The 17930-nt window shown below is 43.8% G+C and overlaps 1 pseudogene across 1 annotated transcript in view; it reads left to right on the top strand.

The window, feature by feature from the left end:
* LOC110530316 (translation initiation factor eIF2B subunit gamma-like) overlaps window positions 1-17930 on the top strand; it is a 51657-nt pseudogene that overhangs the window by 27150 nt on the left and 6577 nt on the right. Inside the window, exons 6-10 of the transcript XR_016482558.1 lie at window positions 1622-1755; window positions 1872-2086; window positions 2329-2391; window positions 3872-4020; window positions 7102-7205. The product of XR_016482558.1 is annotated as a translation initiation factor eIF2B subunit gamma-like (transcript). The remainder of the gene's footprint in view (window positions 1-1621; window positions 1756-1871; window positions 2087-2328; window positions 2392-3871; window positions 4021-7101; window positions 7206-17930) is intronic.

The raw sequence follows: 17930 nt of genomic DNA on the forward strand, positions 1-17930 counted from the left end.
CAATCACTTTGGGCCAATCAGAAAGTCTGTTTATTGCCCACTGTACTTTTCTGGGTTACCGTATATAATAGGACCACCACCATAGACTGACATGTATCTTCCAACATATTGAAGTCATTTAATGGATCTCTGTGGTCACCACCAGATCAAATGGTCCACAATTTAAAAGATGTACTGGATCCTTAAAATCAAGGCCAATCAATTGAAGGCACTGTTAGATGCTTAGACCACTTAGTTGAAGTGTGTCCCAATTTGATAAATGTACATCCTATTGATGTAGCCTATATTTCTAGTGGTGTTGCATTCATCTACTCACATTCTCCTGCCCATACATCCTAGGCAGGGGATACTTCAGAACTGGGAGGGGGACAGAACAGGGCTTGAATGAGAAATGGGTCTAGTAATTGCTAGCCCCCACCAAACTGCCCCCCCCCCCCCCTCCCGCCAACTCCAGCAAGACCAAAAAGCAGCAGCACAACCTCTTCCTCCACCCACCCCCCAGTCCAGTACCCCAGTTAGTCCCCCCGTCCCTTTTGTGCTTGTTAAACTGGCATTGTGAGGAGACCCAACAGCTCCTTTAAGTGGTGTTGAAAATAAGTGCAGGTGGCATTAATTGGGGAGTGCATTGACTCACTCACTCGGCCCACTTTCCCTCCAAATAGGAATTTTCTACTGGTAGTTTGCATAAATACTCTGCATTGCAGACGCTTGTTCCTGCTGCTTCCCATTGCTTTAACATTTGAATTCACCAGTCATCCTGATATAAATATAATTTAATGTTATCTGCCACCCAGACTCGGGAGACCTCAAAAGCACTAACCGCTTATTTCTTTCTCTCCCGCATCAAAGTAGGTGGACTTTCTTTTTGTCCCCCTTTTTTTCCATGTTCTCCCCTTTTTCTCCCTCCCTCCCCCTCTCTCTCTCTACCTCTCTCTCTCTCTCCATCTCTTTCTCTATCTCTCCCTCTTGAAGCTGCTCTGCTGTGGAGCGCTCAAGGAGAAAAATGGACAGAGTAACTGTTGTTTCTTTCTCTGCATTCAGATGGAAATTCTAATCTCCCTTAAAAGAAACTAAAAAGAGAGTGAGAGATGGAGAGGGACATTGAGTGGAGTGCAGGAGAGCGGAGAAGGAGGAGAAAGTTAAATTGCCTACCGGGCTTACATGGTAGTTTGAAACCATGATTCAGCCTAATCTTTTTTAACCTGTTAGGAAACCCATGAACGTGTACACTGTGAAATGATCGTGGTTATTTCTTTGTTTTCTGGTTAGCGGTAACCCTCATGAGCAGAGATGGGCCTAGAACTTGTGAAAGCGTTCAGTGCATGGACATTAGCTATGTACACTCAAAGGCATTTCCCCCCTTCTCACCCCCCTCTCCCTACTTCCTACTTCTATCGTTTTGATTGGTCATGAGGAAATACCTGAATCAAAATATAAATATTATGAGTAGAACAGGGGTCCGCATGCAGGTCAATTGCCACGGTCAAATGTTGTCCTGATTCTATGCTATTACTTTTCAAAAGAGTTGGGGGTCAAATGTTAGACTTCATGAGAGTAAAATGTATTTTTTACTTTCAGTGAATTTCAACAACTGAGTAAGTATTGTATTTTTCTCTCAAAGATCTGTCTCTTCGATTCGGGGAGAGTTAGTCCCGTATCTCGTCCGCAAACAGTTCTCTAAATCCATGACCTCTCCGAATGTCAACGATGAAGCTGATCAAAAGCTTAAGAAAAAGGATGGCAATGCAAACGTAGGTAATGAAACCATACTTGAACATTTGAAGAGAGTTTCCATAGCTAGGTTGTAACTCACCTCATGCACACACACACATACACACTCAACTGTGTGTATCTGCTGTCTGTGTGTGTAGAGATTCAGATCTGGTCCAGGGATGAGGTGCTGCTGCAGCTAACCCGGGAGAGGTCCTGTTGGAATGACCATCGTGGGGACATGACTGAGGCCTACCACGGAGGACTCCTGCGCTGCTACGTGCACATCATGGACGAGGGCATGTGTTACCGCGTCAACACGCTAGCGGCCTACATCGAAGCCAATCGCCTGCTAAGTGAGAGAGTGAAACTAGATGTACTGAACATGTATTCATCTGTTTCTGACTGCTTCATGGCTAGCATGCTCTTCTCGTACACTGCTTTCTTTACCTGCCACATCAAACTAATAGCCTGCTCTGTTAGTAACCCTAGCTTACAACTTTTAGATGTGATTAACATTACCTTTTATCTGGTGAGGACCATGCTCCCTGTACATTACTGGCATTATTGTTTTATCCTCTTCTATGAACATGTATACCTTATTGTCTTGTGTTCCAGGCCCCGAAGCTGTTTGATGAGCCTGCAGTCCATCCATCAGCAGCGATATCTGTGCGCTGTCTGGTGTGTAGCTAGCCTAGTAGCTAGATGGGTGGTTCTCTTAGATGTCTGGTACGATGTGTATTTTCGGACTGCATCTGAGTCATTAGCAGGTTGTAGTAGAATGAGCGTTGTGATTGAGGATGCCATTAGAGTGAGTGTGCTTTGGTTAGTCAGATGCTATTCTTGTTAGTTGTCTATGAGGGAAGATGCTTTAAGTGTGTGTCATAGGGGATTAAGGAGCATAAGAGGCAGAGGAGGCCACTAGCAGAGGCCCTCAGCTCCTCTTGTCCTGTTCAACAGTTGGGGACATTTGGCAACTACACCTCTTACAGATGTAGGACCATTGTCATGCTGGAGGGTCATGTCAGGATGAGCCTGCAGGAAGTGTGCCACATGAGGAAGGAGGATGTCTTCCCTGTAACGCACAGTGTTGAGATTGCCTGCAACAACAAGCTCAGTCTGCTGATGCTGTTACACACCGCCCCAGACCATGACGGACCCTCCACCTCCAAATAAATCCCGCTCCAGAGTACAGATCTCGGTGTAACGCTCATTCCTTCGACGATAAACACGAATCCGACCATCACCCCTGGTGAGACAAAACCGCAACTCATCAGTGAAGAGCACTTTTTGCCAGTCCTGTCTGGTCCAGCGACTGTGGGTTTGTGCCCATAGGCGACGATGTTGCCGGTGATGTCTGGTGAGGACCTGCCTTACAACAGGTCTACAAGCCCTCAGTCCAGCCTCTCTCAGCCTATTGCGGACAGTCTGAGCACTGATGGAGAGATTGTGCGTTCCTGGTGTAACTCGGGCAGTTGCTGTTGCCATCCTGTACCTGTCCCGCAGGTGTGATGTTTGGATTTACCGATCCTGTGCAGGTGTTGTTACACATGGTCTGCCACTGCGAGGACGGTCAGCTGTCCGTTCTGTCTCCCTATAGCGCTGTCTTAGGCTTCTCACAGTACGGGCATTGCAATGTATTGCCCTGGCCACATCTGCAGTCTTCATGCCTCCTTGCAGCATGCCTTAAGCACATTCACGCAGATGAGCAGGGACCCTGTGTTTTTCAGAGTCAATAGAAAGGCCTCTTTAGTGTCCTAAGTTTTCTTAATTGTGACCTTAATTGCCTACCGTCTGTAAGCTGTTAGTGTCTTAACGACCGTTCCACAGGTGCATTTTCATTAATTGCTTATGGTTCTTTCCCATGAACAAGCATGGGAAACAGTGTTTAAACCCTTTACAATGAAGATCTAGATTATTTGGATTTTTACGAATTATCTTTGAAAGACAGAGTCCTGAAAAAGGGACGTTTCTTTTTTTGGTGTGTGTGTGTGTGTGTGTATGTGTGTGTGTGTAAGAGTTTGATTTTTACACTGGAAATTTGACTAATATAGTAGTGTATGAAGGGAACAGAGGGAAGTGTACATTCTGGTGTGGTCTTTTCGGCTTATGATCTCTTTTTCCTGACTTCGTTCTACCACATCTGGTTATTGTCTGCCAGATTGGTGCTGACAGCATAATAGGAGCATCCTGTCAAATCTCAGACAAGGCATCCATCAAGAGATCAATGATCGGCGCGTCCACCACCGTCAGAGAGAAGGTCAAAGTAACCAACTCCATCATCATGCACGGAGTCACCATCGAGGAGGGGTGAGTAGAGCCTCCTGTATACAGGTCTGGACTATTTCTACCACTGTGTCCTTAGACTTCAGAATCTGTGATCCCAGGACATTTTACCAGGTAGTCACAGATGACACTTTATGGTAGAGAGAAAGCAGTGTAACACACACACTGTTATTTCCATTTGGAAAAGACCGGGTAGTAAACTCCCTTCTCCAATTATGCCCAGTATAGTTTTAAACCACAAAGTTGAACCATTAGGTTTTAGAGGCCAGAGTGTATGGATGACTCCGGAGTATGTGTGTCTTTTGGTTTTACTATCTTGTGGGGACCAGAAGTCCTCACAGGGATAGTAAAACAAGGAACATTTGCACAAGTGGGAACATTTCACCGGTCCCCACAAGCAAAATGCTTTTTTAGGTTTAGGATTAGAATTAGGAGTTAGGGTTTGGGGTTGGGTTAGGTTAGGTTAAATGTTAGGGTTAGGGAAAATAGGATTTGGAATGGGAATCAGTTGTTTGGTTCCCACAAGGAGAGTAAAGCAACCGTGTTTGTGTTTGGGTGGGCTGCAGTGCGAGGAGGGGACTGACTGCCTGAGGCTTGTTTTATGTGATATGTGGGGGAAACAGAGAACACTATGTTGACAATGTCCATTGGTGTGCAGTGAACCAGAGCACGCTTACAATGGCATACATAAACACATAGGTGATTAATATACATGGTTAAACTATGCTGTAACTAGATTCTCAGCAACAACGTATTTCACTTCCTTCATATAACTCACAAGTGGATTTAAAAAAATAAAATAAAAACTTTTACCTCAGTTTTCTACCTTTTTTAAAGTGTCATATTCAACTATTAATTGTGGGTGGATTGCTTACCATGTAAACCTACTATGAATCGTTTTTTTTTTTTTTTTTTTTTTTTTTTTCAGTCTAGCATTGGGAGACATTTTTAATTAAAGTATTTTCACTCGTGCTGGCTGGTTGAAAGGATGTCCTGGCTGGTGATTGAAAACTGCAAGCATGACATGAATCGCAGGAGAGAGGCCACTGAGAAGTAGAAAAGGACCCTGTTATTTTAAATTCAGACATCCTCAAATCCTGGGGAAGAGCTTTATCTGGCAGAGTTGGGCTTTAGCACAGTCTCTCTTAAAGACAGGGAGGCCTGAGCCAGCGGGGGTACCCTCATGTCCGAGTTAGTGCACGCATAAAGAGAAAGAAAGAAAGAGAGAAAATAGGAAAATAAAGAAATGGCAATTATTTCGCAACATAAAAAAAATGTACGAGGGGATTAGCAAATCCCTGGCATGTTAAAGAAGGCACTTGCATTTTTTGGCCCCTTTGTTTGCATGTAGGAGTGCTTGTTTACAAAGCAGAGGCTATTTGGGGGGGCTGCGGTCGAGGTCGCGGGGAAGCAGGCAGAGGATGTGGGTGGTTGAGGTGTGGGGGTGGGGGGGTCACAGCGAGGAGGAGCACAGTGTCAGTAATTAGTGGTGTTTCAGTTGGGCTTCTTTGGTGGTCTCTCAGTTTAAAACTCCAATCCTTGTAATCTCCCATTGCCATGAACCCCCCACCCGGTTCCCTCCCTCCCTGCTCACCCCCCTTCCTCTCCCTCCAACCCTTCCACCACCACCTGAATAGCCCCAGTGCAGCAGCAGCAGCCAATACAGACCTGCCTGTGTTAGTGGCTGCAGGGCCAAGCTCGTCAGTCTCTCTAGGAGGGAGAGACATACATGTTGCTCCCCAGCCTGCCCCACAGAGCTCACTCTGTTTCTATCCTCCAGAGGAGACTTTATGGTGGCCTTAGTCTGGACTGCCAACCCAGGTGGTGCAGAACATCAACCATCCCCGGGCAGGGTTGTCGGTTCCCCTGCTATCTTAAACTAACCCCAACCCAACACAGCACCAACACCTCACAGACTTTCCATCTGTTGATATTCTGATTGTTAGCATGCCTTTGCCTGTCAACCAGGGTCTGGAGTTTCACTATGACAGTTACACAAAGGAAGATGAGATTCAATCCTGAATTGAGATTCATTGATTAATTCAGGATTTTCTCTATTATTGATCAAATAAAATCATACCAAACTTTAGTTAAACATTTAACATCTCAGTTTAAATGTAGAATAGACACAATCAAGGTAATGAAGGAACAATTAAGATGTTTAAAACATGATATTAACAGTTAATGAGGAATTTGAAAGATCACGGTCTACTTACCATAGAGAATTGCTACCCCACTCAAATGAATGAGTATACTGCCTACCTAGACATCACATAAGCCTAATGTCTGAAACCCACTATTTAGACTGAGCTCAGTACCCATAATAATTATAACATAGGATCCAGAATGGGTTTTTTATTTCGACATGGGGCGTGTGCTTGGTCTCAGCCTTGATGAACACCTGTCTATAATGTTTTGTCACCCCCTGCCCTCAACAAAATAAAAAATAAACCTGACGATATCGAATACCTAATATTCTAAATGTCGATGATAGTGTATCAATTTGCACACACAAGGTAGAGGCTGGTGTTTTTCTTTAATATGTATGCTAATCTAGTTTCTTGAGGAAAATAAAACAAGACAGCTGAAAACTCTAAGGGGTCATGTTTCCTTTAAGGGAGGGGTTAGAGGCAGGAAAGGACAAGGCCCTCCCTCTGCTGTGCAATTAGCTGAAGACATGAAAGAGAAATTTCATTGTAAATATGGTCTTCATGCATCAAGAAAAAAAAGCTGGCTTGGCCCAGGCATGTTAAGTAAACATCAAACTGTGCACATAAAGTTATAAAGTTTTATGGTGCCAAAGTGATCCCATGAAAGAGTGTGTGTGTGCGCGTGGATTAATGAAAGCCTGTGCAGTTGAAAGCATCTTCTCAAATATTGCATCCAGAAAACGTCCTCCTTGAAAATGAAGCCTGGTCGAGTAGATGTTCAAATAAGGTACACAAGACCAGGATTTTAACTTTGCATTAGGTCAGAGAGCAAGTGTCCAATGGCCAGCAATCAACTCTGGGATGTCTTCGCAGGTACCCACAATCTGCACAGTGTGATAGTGTACTAGTTCTCAAGGGGAAGTATGGTTGATGGTGCTGTGTGTTTGTTCTACAGGTGTAACATCCAGGGCAGTGTGATCTGCAGTAACGCTGTGATCAGCCGAGGTGCAGACATCAAATATTGCCTGGTAGGGAGTGCCCAGCGCATAGAGCCAGAGGGTGAGCATACTACTGCCTCACCTTGCCATCACACACTCAAGTCCCACTCACCTCCACTTTATCCGGCAACAGTAGGGTTGCAAAATTCCAGTATCCCAAAATTCCTAGGTTTTCCAGAAATACTGTTTGTAAGATTCCTGGAATAAGGACATAGAGAATACGTAGGAAATCTGGGAAACTTCCCAACTGGGATTTCTGAAGAATTTGGGGAAAGGTACCTGAGTTTTGCAACCCTAAGAAGCAGGAAATAACACGTTACTAGCCAAAGTAGCATGTGTGAACTTGTGTGGGTCAGTGTTTTATGTGACTGATGCGTTTTATTCTATGCTTTCTTAGATGGCATTAAAACTGAACCCTCTGTGTATAATTGAGCTTTTACTTGTTTTATATTCCTAATCCCCTTGTTCATACTCCCTAGATGGAGCTGGGGGGGAGGGGGGTTGTGTGTGTGTGTTTGTGTTCCTGTGATTTAGTCAGTGTGTGTTTTTGGGATTGGGGGGTGGTGTGGGGGAGGAGGGGTCTGGGGGCTGTTGAATTCCGGGTGGTCCTGGCCTGTTCTCTAACCTCTCCATCAATGACACTGCCAGAGGCGCCCCTAAAATGTCCAGGGCCTGCTCTGCCTAATTGACTGAACAACAGGGTGTTGCTACACCACGGCCCCCTGCACCAAATACTGCAACATTTACCCCCCTCCCAACCAACCCCCTTCCGTCCCTCCCCATCCATGTTCCAAGTTCTCAGCCCGGCCCAGTTATCAGAGTGCGACTGGACCTGATTAGCCTGCCGTAACCTGGAAAGCACTGACTTATGGAGCGGCTCCCAGAAAACCCAAATTACAAGCTAGACCCTTGTACTTCCCACACATTCAGCCCCACAGCCCAGCTCAACACAGCCCAGCACAAACCCCCCACACAACTCCTTTTAAGTTTAAAGCACAGAAAGAGCACAATTCAAAGATATCCACCAAAAAAGGCTAACCGAGTCTGTAACAGAGCAGAGGTTAATGTAACCTATCATTATAAAAGCATTACTTATAATAACTGCAATAAATGTCTCTAAATAGCCTGGAGGATAACAACAACCGCTGTCTTTAAGTTCTACACTCAAATGCCCTTTGATTTCATCATATCAAAGCTCCAATTTCCCATTCAATTTGAATGTTATTAATCTTAATGAATTAAAAAGTAACATCCTTTTTTTCTACGGACTGGCTGTGATTCCGGATTTTCTGAACCTGGAAGTTTTCTGCGCATGTTTGGGATCCTCTGCGCGCTTTCCCATCAGAATCCTTTCAGCTACTGCTCAGTGCTCATTCTCTCTGTGACTCCGTTGCTGCTTCTTCGAACAAACGTAGTTCTTTGTCTGTTGTAGCAGTAATCAAAGCAGACATAAGCACGACACAACAGGCAGTCTAGCGATTTCATGTTCTTTTTTCAGGAGGGGAGTTAGCCTCCATGCCGCTATTTAGGTTAAGTGATATGTTATAAGTTATATGTACACAGCATATCAACAAGCAAGACGCAGACAGGCAGTCAATAGGGATTTAAAGTGCAAACATTAGCTATTGTAGTTATTTTTTCAGCAACTCTGACTATATGCCAGCATAACTATAAAGATTACATCACACAGAAGGCAGAGTTTTGCTCCAATGCAATGTGTAGAGACTGCGTCTTGCTTGTGCTATGGCAATATCTGTAACAACAGCCTTCATATACAGTACCAGTCAAAAGGTGACTACCTCGTGAAGGTTGTTGAGAGAATGCCAAGAGTGTGCCAAGCTGTCATCAAGGCAAAGGGTGGATACTTTGAAGAATCTCAAACATAAAATATATTTTGATTTGTTTAACTCTTTTTTGGTTACTACAATGTCCCATATGTGTTAGTTTAGTTTTGATGTCTTCACTGTTATTCTACAATGTAGAAAATAGTAAAAATATAGAAAAACCCTTGAATGAGTAGGTGTGTCCAACCTTTTGACTGGTACTGTGTGCATACATGTAAACTCAGCAAAAAAAGAAACGTCCTCTCACTGACAAATGCATTTATTTTCAGCAAACTTAACATGTGTAAATATTTGTGTGAACATAACAAGATTCAACGACTGAGACATAAACTGAACAAGTTCCACAGACATGTGACTAACATAAATGGAATAATGTGTCCCTGAACAAAGGGGGGGTAAAAATCAAAAGTAACAGTCAGTATCTGGTGGGGCCACCAGCTGCATTAAGTACTGCAGTGCATCTCCTCCTCATGGACTGCACCAGATTTGCCAGTTCTTGCTGTGAGATGTTAGCCCACTCTTCCACCAAGGCAAGTTCCCGGGCATTTCTGGGGGGAATGGCCCTAGCCCTCACCCTCTGATCCAACAGGTCCCAGACGTGCTCAAATGGATTGAGATCCGGGCTCTTTGCTGGCCATGGCAGAACACTGACATTCCTGTCTTGCAGGAAATCACGCACAGAATGAGCAGTATGGCTGGTGGCATTGTCATGCTGGAGGGGCATGTCAGGATGAGCCTGCAGGAAGTGTACCACATGAGGAAGGAGGATGTCTTCCCTGTAACGCACAGCGTTGAGATTGCTTGCAATGACAACAAGCTCAGTCTGATGATGCTGTGACACACCTCCCCAGACCATGGCGGACCCTTCACCTCTAAGTCGATCCCGCTCCAGAGTACAGGCTTCGTTGTAACGCTCATTGTTTCGACGATAAATGCAAATCCGACCATCACCCCTGGTGAGACAAAACCGTAACTCGTCAGTGAAGAGCACTTTTTGCCAGTCCTTTCTCGGTGGGTTTGTGCCCATAGGCGACGTTGTTGCCGGTGATGTCTGGTGAGGACCTGCCTTACAACAGGCCTACAAGCCCTCAGTCCAGCCTCTCTCAGCCTATTGCGGACAGTCTGAGCACTGATGGAGAGATTGTGCGTTGCTGGTCTAACTGGGGCAGTTGTTGTAGCCATCCTGTACTTGTCCCGCAGGTGTGATGTTCGGATGTACCGATCCTGTGCAGGTGATGTTACACGTGATCTGCCACTGCGAGGACGATTAGCTGTCCGTCCTGTCTCCCTGTAGCGCGGTCTTAGTCTTCTCACAGTACGACATTGCAATTTATTGCCGTGGCCACATCTGCAGTCCTCATGCCTCCTTGCAGCATGCCTAAGGTGCGTTCACGCAGATGAGCAGGGACCCTGGGCATCTTTCTTTTGGTGTTTTTCAAAGTCAGTAGAGAGGCCTCTTTAGTGTCCTACGTTTTCATAACTGTGACCTTAATTGCCTACCGTCTGTAAGCTGTTGGTGTCTTAACGACCGTGCCACAGGTGCATGTTCATTAATCGTTTCTAGTTCATTGAACAAGCATGGGAAACAGTGTTTAAACCCTTTACAATGAAGATCTGTGAAGTTATTTGGGTTTTTACGAATTATCTTTGAAAGACAGAGTCCTGAAAAAGGGACGTTTCTTTATTTGCTTTGTTTATATGTCAGTATTCATGCATACAGTCCACTCGGAAAGTATGCAGACCCCTTGCCTTTTTTCACATTTTGTTATGTGACAGCCGTGTTCAAAAATTTAGTAAATATTTTTTTTACTCATCAGTTTACACACAGTCCCCCATAATGACATTTATAAAAACTGAGTATCACATTTCCATTAATATTCAGAATCTTTATTCAGTACTTTGTTGAAGCACCTTTGGCAGTGATTACAGCCTTGAGTCTTCTTGGGTATGACGCTACACGCCTAGCACACCTGTATTTGGGTAGTTTCTCCCATTTCTTCTCTGCAAATCCTTTCAAGCTCTGTCAGGTTAGATGGGGAATGTTGCTGCACAGCTATTTTCAGGTCTCTCCAGAGATTTTCGATCAGGTTCAAGTCCGGGCTCGGGCTTGGCCACTCTAGGACATTCAGCGACTTCATTGTCTTGGCTGTGTGGTTAGGGTTCTTGTCCTGTTGGAAGGTGAACCTTCACCCCAGTCTGAGGTCCTGAGCGCTCTGGAGCAGGTTTTCATCAAGGATCTCTCAGTCCTTGCCGCTGAGAAACATCCCCACAGTATGATGCTGCCATGGCCATGCTTCATCGTAGGTGTGACTTTTTGCATTCAGGCCAAAGAGTTCAGTCTTGGTTTCATTAGACCAGATAATCTTGTTTCTCATGGTCTGAGAGTCTTTAGGTGCCATGTCTTTAGGCTGTCATGTGCCTTTTACTGAGGAGTGGCCAATTTACCATAAAGGCCTGATTGGTGGAGTGCTGCAGAGATGGTTGTCCTTCTGAAAGATTATCCGATCTCCACAGAGGAACTCTGGAGCTCTGTCAGAGTGACCATCGGGTTCTTGGTCACCTCTCTGACCAAGGCCCCATTCCCCTGATTGCTCAGTTTGGCCGGGTGGCCAGCTTTAGACTGCGTCTTGGTGGTTCCAAACTTCTTCCATTTAAGAATGAAGGAAGCCACTGTGTCCTTGTGGACCTTCAATGCTGCATAAATATTTTGGTACCCTTCCACAGATCTGTGCCTCGTCACAATCCTGTCTCTGAGTTGTACGGACAATTCCTTCGTCCTCGTGGTTGGGACCTTATATAGACAGGTGTGTGCATTTCCAAATCATGTTCAACTAAATCAACTAAATGTTTTGAAAATGTATTAATTTTCCACGGTTTACCATAAGACATGAACAGAAAGCATCAGTGATTTGTGTGTTCCCACAACTTTCTGAAGAGGCAACGAGAATGCCCCTTGTCTGTCTGTGCGGTGTCTACCAATTTGTGTAGCCGTTAGCTAATGAAAACAGTCTCTGGTAGATAGAAAGGCTTTCCCAAAAACCTTCAATTTGATTTGACTTAAATGTTAGCCCAAAAAAGTATCCTATGCTTAACTGGCAGAATGATATAATGATTATTATTATCAATCCAGTGGGTATTTGGTTTGCAAACTCATGTGTGCTACAATAACACTGCTAAACACAGCCTCTTGCTTCGTGCTCAATTGAATTAAAGGGTAAAAAAAAATCTACATTCTCAGCTTTTTCCCAGACCTCAAAAGTGGTGACCTGATGTGGTTTAAACATTGTTGTGCACTTAGAACATCTAGTGTGGTTTTTGTGTAATTTTGAGAGTGGAAACCTGACATAACTGGGAAAAACAGAAACCTGGGAATATGTGGGCTATTTACTTATTTTTTCTGTTTTAATAAAATAAATAAAACATTTATTTTTTTATAAAATACATAAATCAGTCAATTTAAATAAATAAACTAGGCCCTAATCTATGGTTTTCACATGACTGGGCAGGGGTGCACCCATAGGTGAGCCTGGGAGGGCATAGGGAGCCAGGCCCAGACAATCAGAATGAGTTTTCACCCACAAAAGGGCTTTATTACAGACAGAAATACTCCTCAGTTACATCAGCTGTCCGTGTGGCTGGTCTCAGACGATCCCGCAGGTGAAGAAGCCAGATGTGGAGGTCCTGGGCTGGCGTGGTTACACGTGGTCTGCGGTTGTGAGGCCGGTTGGACATATTGCCAAATTCTCTAGAACAACGTTGGTAGAGAAATAAAAATTCAACAGCTTTGGTGGGCATTTCTGTAGTCAGCATGCCAATTGCACACTCCCTTCAAACATGAGACATCTGTGGCATTGTGTTGTTTGACAAAACTGCACCTTTTATTGTCCCCAGCACAAGGTGAACCTGTGTAATGATCATGCTGTTTAATCAGCTTCTTGATATGCCACACCTGTCAGGTGGATGGATTTTCTTGGCAAAGGAGAAATGCCCACTAAAAACAAATTTGTGCCCAAAATTTGAGAGAAATAAAAAAATAATGTGTATGGAAAATGTCTGGGATCTTTTATTTCAGCTAATTAAACACGTGACCAACATTTTACGTTTATGTTTTTGTTCAGTATAAATTGTAAAGTCATGACTTTCTACACAATATAACAACACATTTTTCCAATCTGGGTGGTGAAGTCGATAAAGTATTCAATAATTTCACTGTGTATTTTGGATAGAATCATGGCATTTGAATGTACCCGAGGCCACCAAAATAGTGCTAATGCAAAAACATGTCCTGGCTGTCTACTTTTTCTGGTAACACTTTACTTGACACCCAGCGTCATATGTCATAACAGCTGACATACTTTATATCCTGTTTATAATATGGTCATAACACTGTCATGACACATATTTAGACCTGTTGTGACATCTATTGCATTATTTTATGGCTGGTTATGACATCTACAGTACCCGTGAAAATGTTGGATACCACTACTCATTTCCAGGGTTTTTCTTAATTTTTACTGTTTTCTACATTTTTTTTATAATTGTGAAGACATCAAAACTATGAAATAACACATATGGAATCATGTAATAACCAAAAAAGTGTTAAACATATCAAAATATATTTTATATTTCAGATTCTTCAAAGTAGCCACCTGGAATGCATTTCAATTAATATGTGTGCCTTGTTAATAGTGAATTTGTGGAATTTCTTTCCTTAATGTGTTTGAGCCAATCAGTTGTGTTGTGACAGGGTAGGGTTGGTATACAGAAGGTTGCCCTATCGGGTAAAAGACCAAGTCCATATTATGGCAAGAACAGCTCAAATAAGCAAAGAGAAACGACAGTCTATCATTACTTTAAGACATGAAGGTCAATACGGAAAATTTCAAGAGCTTTGAAAGTTTCTTCAAGTGCAGTTGCAAAAACCAACCACTATGATGAAACTGGCTCTCATGAGGACCGCCACAGGAAAGGAAAACCAGAGTTACCTCGGCTGCAGAGGATAAGTTCATTAGAGTTATCAGCCTCAGAAATTGCAGCCCAAATAAATGCATCAGAGTTCAAGTAACAGACACATCTCAACATCAACTGTTCAGAGTAGACTGCGTAAATCAGGCCTTCATGGTCGAATTGCTGCAAAGAAACCACTACTAAAGGACACAAATAATAAGAAGAGATTTGCTTGGGCCAAGATACACGATATTAGACTGTGGAAATCTGTACTTTGGTCTGATGAGTCCAAATTTGAGATTTTTGGTTCCAACCACTGTGTCTTAGTGAGACGCAGAGTAGGTGAACGGATGATCTCCGCATGTGTGGTTCCCACCGTGACGCATGGAGGAGGAGGTGTGATGGTGTGGGGGTGCTTTGCTGTTGACACTGTCAGTGAATTATTTATAGTTCAAGGCACACTTAACCAGCATTGTTACCACAGCATTCTGCAGCAATACGCCATTCCATCTGGATTACTCTTAGTCCCACTATAATTTGTTTTTCAACAGGACAATGACCCAACACACCTCCAGGCTGTGTAAGAGCTATTTGACCAAGAAGGAGAGTGATGGAGTGCTGCATCATATGACCTGGCCTCCACAATCACCTGACCTCAACCCAATTGAGATGGTTTGGGATGCGTTGGACCGCGGTGTTAAGGAAAAGCAGCCAACAAGTGCTCAGCATTTGTGGGAACTCCTTCAAGACTGTTGGAAAAGCATTCCGGGTAAAGCTGGTTGAGAGAATGCCAAGAGTGTGCAAAGCTGTCATCAAGGCAAAGGGTGGCTACTTTGAAGAATCGAAAATATATTTTGATTTGTTTAACACTTTTTTGCTTACTTCATAATTCCATGTGTTATTTCATAGTTTTGATGTTTTCATTATTATTCTACAATGTAGAAAATAGTAAAAATATAGAAAAACCCTTGAATGAGTAGGTGTGTCCAAACGTTTGACTGGTACTGTACATATTACATACAACCTGAGAACAGTGGTTCTCTTATACAGAAATGCTATCCAAATGAAGCAAAGAGCAGTTGCTTTATATACACTGCTCAAAAAATAAAGGGAACACTAAAATAACACATCCTAGATCTGAATTAATGAAATATTCTTATTAAATACTTTTTTCTTTACATAGTTGAATGTGCTGACAACAAAATCACACAAAAATGATCAATGGAAATCAAATTTATCAACCCATGGAGGTCTGGATTTGGAGTCACACTCAAAATTAAAGTGGAAACCCACACTACAGGCTGATCCAACTTTGATGTAATGTCCTTAAAACAAGTCAAAATGAGGCTCAGAAGTGTGTGTGGCCTCCACGTGCCTGTATGACCTCCCTACAATGCCTGGGCATGCTCCTGATGAGGTGGCGGATGGTCTCCTGAGGGATCTCCTCCCAGACCTGGACTAAAGCATCTGCCAACTCCTGGACAGTCTGTGGTGCAACGTGGCGTTGGTGGATGGAGCGAGACATGATGTCCCAGATGTGCTCAATTGGATTCAGGTCTGGGGAACGGGCGGTCCATAGCATCAATGCCTTCCTCTTGCAGGAACTGCTGACACACTCCAGCCACATGAGGTCTAGCATTGTCTTGCATTAGGAGGAACTCAGGGCCAACCACACCAGCATATGGTCTCACAAGGGGTCTGAGGATCTCATCTCAGTACCTAATGGCAGTCAGGCTACCTCTGGCGAGCACATGGAGGGCTGTGCGGCCCCCCAAAGAAATGCCACCCCACACCATGACTGACCAACCACCAAACCGGTCATGCTGGATGTTGCAGGCAGCAGAACGTTCTCCAGAACGTCTTCAGACTGTCACGTCTGTCACATGTGCTCAGTGTGAACCTGCTTTCATCTGTGAAGAGCACAGGGCGCCAGTGGCGAATTTGCCAATCTTGGTGTTCTCTGGCAAATGCCAAACGTCCTGCACGGTGTTGGGCTGTAAGCACAACCCCCACCTGTGGACGTCAGGCCCTCATACCACCCTCATGGAGTCTGTTTCTGACCGTTTGAGCAGACACATGCATGTCATTTTGCAGGGCTCTGGCAGTGCTCCTCCTGCTCCTCCTTGCACAAAGGCAGAGGTAGCGGTCCTGCTGCTGGATTGTTGCCCTCCTACGGCCTCCTCCACGTCTCCTGATGTACTGGCCTGTCTCCTGGTAGCGCCTCCATGCTCTGGACACTACGCTGACAGACACAGCAAACCTTCTTGCCACATCTCGCGTTGATGTGCCATCCTGGATGAGCTGCACTACCTGAGCCACTTGTGTGGGTTGTAGACTCCGTCTTTATGCTACCACTAGAGTGAAAGCACTGCCAGCATTCAAAAGTGACCAAAACATCAGCCAGGAAGCATAAGAACTGAGAAGTTGTCTGTGGTCCCCACCTGCAGAATCACTCCTTTATTGGGGGTGTCTTGCTAAATGCCTATAATTTCCACCTTGTGAAATGTATTGTCAATCAGTGTTGCTTCCAAAGTGGACAGTTTGATTTCACAGAAGTGTGATTGACTTGGAGTTACACTGTGTTGTTTAAGTGTTCCCTTTATTTTTTTGAGCAGTGTATAAATCACCTGAAGCAATTGCTCCTCAAGGGGCTCAGTATGCCTCTGAGCACCATCCGTATCAGGTGGTTTGCCTCTCTCATCACAGGATAAATGAAGAGCGTGGCTGGTAAAAGCATTACGCCTCCACTCACGAAGCAGTTAGATGGAAGTGTCTGTCTTCTGTAGAGAGAGACCACCCTGTCAGGCAGCCACAGACAGACTTACGTCTGCTGACTGCGCAGACAGGCAGGCAATCTGGTGGTGGTGGGACTGCAGGTGTTGCTGCTCCTTCATAAAGAAACCAGACTGTTCTCCAGGCTTCTGGGACACAGACACGCTCTTCTCTCCTCCACCTAGCCCTCTCCCTCACTGTCTCTTGGAAATATACTCCTCTCCTAGTGTTCCATGCTCTATTTCTCTTTCCTTCAAACTCTGAATGTAAAAACAGAGCCTTTTGGAATCCTTCACACTAAAATATGTCTTTATATGGATCATGAATCACTTTCCCCACAGTTTAGTTTGGATTAGTTGTCTTTGTCTGGATGGATAGCAGGCTCGCCTTGTGTTTGTGTTTCAAAAGGCTGTTAGGCTTCACCCTTATTTGAAGCAAGGAATTATCTGTTTTCACCTTGTTTTTGTCCTAAAATCCTAGTCCATCTGCCATATTGAAGTGTAGATTTGGCACATCGTGAAGATATACACTTTTTGTCTGAGTTGAGCATGTTAACTACCTTATGACATTTAATTTCCGCTTGAAAACGCACTTCAAAGACCAGAACATGACTTCAGTCTATCAAACACTTGTTTTACAAAAGGGTCATTCCACCTCAAAAAGCACAAGAAATAGGATTTTGACACCCTTCATCTCAGATTGTTTTGAAATCGTTTCTGTTAGAAACGGATAAGATTAACATTCCTGCAACATTATTTTGTTGAAATATTTGTTTTCTGAGAAATTAAGCTAATTGATTGCACCCAAATGGCCCATTTTTAATTCATAAGATTCCTATAATATTCAATAAATATAGTACCTAACATCTGATTTGGACCGAACTTGTTAGTAACAATGAATTAGAGATGACTAATCCAAAGAAATGGTAAAAAGCCATCCACAGGACCACACCACACGCCAATCCCACCCCAACATCAAGTATACAGTATCAGTTCTTAATATAGTATGGAGCTTATTGTTTCTTCATCCCATGTATTGTATTCTCAGTTACTTTGGTGATGACTTTCTTTCCCTGTTCAGAAAATGTTTTATTTGAATTATTGAATTAGTAATTGTTAGGTTCATGTCCCATCCTATTTCCTCGAAGATGGCGCCGACAGATATGGCAGCTCTGCTTCTAGCTCCTAAGCAACTTTGCAGTATTTCGTTTATTTGTGTGTTAT

The sequence above is a fragment of the Oncorhynchus mykiss genome, chromosome 8 (genome assembly GCF_057628025.1).
Source record: "Oncorhynchus mykiss isolate SJ-2025 chromosome 8, ASM5762802v1, whole genome shotgun sequence".
NCBI lineage: Eukaryota > Metazoa > Chordata > Actinopteri > Salmoniformes > Salmonidae > Oncorhynchus > Oncorhynchus mykiss.